Source organism: Prenolepis imparis, unplaced genomic scaffold, assembly GCF_030444845.1.
Source record: "Prenolepis imparis isolate NDT839.2.m4 unplaced genomic scaffold, iyPreImpa1.0 SCAF_7, whole genome shotgun sequence".
Lineage (NCBI taxonomy): Eukaryota > Metazoa > Arthropoda > Insecta > Hymenoptera > Formicidae > Prenolepis > Prenolepis imparis.
Genome location: NW_028141165.1, coordinates 15695903 through 15700334, shown reverse-complemented (window position 1 = coordinate 15700334; position 4432 = coordinate 15695903).

Sequence of the window (4432 nt, the reverse complement as noted above, 5' to 3'; positions counted from 1 at the left end):
GTGCGGCCTGACCGTACCTGGCGCCCAAGCAATCTCGGATTTTTGTGTTTAGAGATACCGAGAAAAGTGACGAAGTTGCGCGGCACTAGGAAGAAAAGTCCGTTGCAGTATCCAAGAATTGTGTGAATTGCCAAATCCCAGCCATTTCACGTAAACCTCGTCACCCCTCCTGCGCAGTACTTTCTCCACAAGATACACGTCCGGATAATTCGCGCGATGCAACTCATACTCGTAAAACGCTCCAGCGACAGATGTTTTGCGTTAGTCCTCGAATAGATAGCTTACGGGATTAGTACGCTGCACTTTAACAATCTTAAAAATCTCCGTCGTCCAATTTGGCGTGTAACCCTTCTCGAAAAGTTTCTTGTACTTGCTAACGCGTACCGAGTCACCTACTTTGAATTTCGCCGGAGCGGCAATCTTTATGTTACTATATACCGTTTTTAAAAGTTTATCAGCGATCGCGGGAGTGACGTCGGCGGGTCGCATGCCGATTGTTCGGTGCTTGCGCGCGTTCTAATCCGATACGAGTCGCGGCAACGCGTCGATCCACTTGTAAGTTCCATTCAGCGTAAACATCTTCCACATGCATTCTTCAGCGTACGATTGAATCGCTCGACGACCGATGCCTTCATTACCGAATATGTAGAATAATGATTGATGTCATGTTTCCGTTTAAGCCGTTGCACGTCAGCGTTGTAAAATTCCTTCTCCATATCAGTTTGCATGTTTTTCGGGCATCTCTTGCTATCTCGAATTATTTCGGCGATAGCGTCAGCCGTCTCGCTTCCGCCTTTACTCTTGAATGATACTGCCCACGCGTACTTGCTCAACACATCGATGACGGTGAGAATGTAGTGATAACCTTTGTTGAAACGAGAGTACGGACGCATCTCGACGATGTCGGCTTGCCACAGATCATCATATCCTCGCACTATGACATGTCTTCGGGGAAAATTTTTTCTTGCCGGCGCGTGCAGTTCGTTCACCAACTGCCGTCTCTCGAAACTATGTTGTTTCATCGCTGCGTCAGTTTTTCCCGAACGTCGTTTGCTGCTGTTTGTTTTATCACTCATTTCCGTTACTGAGCCGTTCGGAGCCGTTCTTGACCCGTTCCTGAGCCGTTCGTAGCCGTTCTTGACCCGTTCTTGCGTTGTTTACTTCCGTTCTTGACCCATTCGAAAATCGTTCTTCATTCGTGCACTGCCTTGTTCACAGTCGTTTCTAACCCGTTCGTAGCCGTTCCTGACCCGTTCACAACCGTTTCTGACCCGTTCACAGCCGTTCCTGAGTTGTTTGTAGCCTCGCATGTAGCCTTTAAAGACTTGTTCGTAGCCTCGTTCGCAGGCCTGCTTGAGTTGTTCGTACCCTCGTTCGCAGCAGTTGCTAGGCCGTTCACTACCACTGCCATTCATTGTAGTTAGATAGCAGTTCGATAATCCTTCGTAGCTGTTCGATAACTGTTCGTAGCCGTTCAATAACCCTTCGTAGATGTTTGATAACCGTTCGATAGCCGCTCCTAACCCGTTCACTGCTGCTCATTCAGGTTGATAGTCGTTTTTGAGTTAGCATTAGCCGCCCATTGAAGTTCGTTTATAGCAGTCTGTACTGCTCGCACGTCCTTCTCGAACGAAGTCAGCTTCTCATCTGATTCTTTCTGTTGATTCATCAATCTTTTAACGCAGGATTCCACATACAGTTTGTTGACAGCATCAGTGTCAGCTTCAGGTTGCGCTACACGACGAATCTTGCGCGATCTTGCATCATAGTCTGTAGCGACACGACACAGAGCGTTTCCGCGAACGTAACTTCTCACCAATCTATCCCAATGATCGCTTGTGCCAGTTGCATCATTTCTCCGTTCGAATAATCCAAATTTGTTGATAGGCATTTTTCGATGCGCATGACGCCGATCGACTGATTAGTTTTGCCGAGACACCGTTTAATTTATAATAATGCCAACTTTGCGAAATTCCTCAATGATCGACAGGATCTCGTTGTCGTGAGCGTTGTGGCCAGCTAGGCGCGAAGCATCGAGCAATCGTACCCGATCCACTAGCTCATTGAGGTCGTCCCAGTGCACGTAATCGATTTTATTGTCGGTTAGCGTCATCGCTTGAGGCATGAATATACCCTTTCCAGATTTTTTCTTTTCAATTGACATCAAAGGTGCGATTATTTGTTTGTATTTGTATCCCCTGTTGCTCCGTAATTGACCTTGCGCATCATATTTGCGTCTATGCGCGTTCGTCGCCAATAATATGCTCTTGTATTTTTGCATATCGTCTTCCGTGTAAATAACGTCATCGGAAATCCTCTTGAAGACTAGCTCGTATAATCCAGGTAATTATAGACAAAGTAAAGTACCAATGTACTTTACTTTGTCTATAATTATAGAAACATATTTATCCATGTCAAATCGTTTGTTACCGAGAAACATTCCATCCTTGTCGAAATAGACACCATATACGTGATCGATCTCGTTTTTTTTGTCGCCACCGAGGAGAGCGCCCATGTATTTTTGTCCCAGTGGTCCGAAGTGCTCTCGCAACATTTCTTGACCTTCCAACGTTTGTAACGTGTTTCGAATGGATGTTTCAAGTGAATTGCTTGTGGTTTCGAAAACATTTTTGTTTGCGAGTGATTCAGGTATTGTAAATGGTATGATTCTCGCTGTCGCGGACTGTGTAGAGGTGGACGGTGTAGAGATTATCGGTGGTTCATCCAATAAAAATCCATCCGATGTACGTGGTGTCGATGAGCGATTTGTGTTTGGTCGTTTTCTCTTTTTCGGTGTCACATCTTCTTCCTCCTCCTCGTACCGCTTAACAGCGGGTAACGTTTTAATTTTCACGTCAGCTTTACTCTCAGGTTCGTTTTTTACTGCGATCAAGCTCGCGTTGTCGACAATCTTTTGTAGTGGTTCGATAATAGGTTTAAAGTGAGTCTTGACTGCGATATCGTCATCGATCTTACCAGTCTTTAAAGCACGATGTTTCTTACGGATCGATTCGCTCGTTTTCACAATTTCCTTCGCAATCTTTTCACGCTCGCGAATGTTATCAGCCAGTGCTCGCGTTTCACTCTTCTCGACAGAATATCGGCAGCGACTAATCGTTTTGCGGTATCGCAAACTCGTTAAATCCTTTTCTGTATCGCCCGTTTGTAAGCAAGCTGTCCTTGTCTATCACTAGGAATCCATACTTTTGTTGCCAACAAATACGACATAATTTACTGAAATCTTCGTACGACATGTCGGTATTCACATGATCGTTGCACACAATCTTTTGTAGTGATTCAAGTTGGTACCGTCCTGTTTAAACAAGATCAGTAAGTTTGCGTTGTCGCGTATAAGATGTTTTAGAATTCTCGCGTACGTCTGACAGAGATAGAAGCAATCAATGTTCGAGTGGCGTCCCATTGAAAAGTACTCTCTTATCGTATCTTGCTTGTCACATGCCACGTCATCAAAGATGAAAATCGAGTTTGGACATGCCTCGCTCGGTGGAATGACGTCACTGTTATTGGAGAATATAAAGTAGCCGATTTCTTCGATCGACGTCAACAAATTCTCTACATACCGATATTTCGGCTGTTGCAGTGACTTTGAGTACACGTACACGTTTTCGAAGCAAACACCGTGCGGGCTTTCTATCAAACTAATCAAGACGTTAGTTTTACCGCAATTCGAGGGGCCGCATACGATCGCGCGTATAGTAGTCGGCAACATCGTACCATGTCTGCGCATCTCTGCGTTGTCTCCCACCGAGCGTAATCCGTCGTCGCAATTCGTCACGCGTATCGTCAAAGGTTGCACGAATCTCATTTTCCCACTCCCCGATTGAATCGAACGCTTGCCTATTTATAGCTGCGCGGAACCACGAATCGCTCAGTAACGAAAAAATGTTTGTTCTGCTAACATGTGCTTCCGATATTCACGGTTTAAGCGCCGAACAGCTGCAATTTGTGCCAAAAGCAGTTTTACTGCAATATGAAAATCACATCCACTACGTGTGGGACAAGCTTCCGGAACACATAAAGGCGGATCCAGAGATTCAGGCCTGTCGCCGCTGTTTCGAACATTACAATCGACCGTGGCAGCGAACGCACATCGACGGTCCAGCGCCGATGATAAAGGATTGCAGCGAATGTCAGCGAAAAAAATAGGTAGAGGACTATTAAATCACGCAATAAACGCACTTCCAATCGAATTCCATATCCCCGGCTATCAGTTTTGTGGTCCGAGCACGCAGCTACAAAAGCGATTAGCCAGAGGCGATCGAGATATCAACTCATTGGACACGGCGTGCCGTGAACACGATATTGCGTACTCTCGGAGCAACGATCTCACCGAGAGACACGTGGCGGATAAGGTACTCGCCGACAAAGCGCGAACTCGCATCATTGCGAGAGATTCGACTCTTGGTGAAAG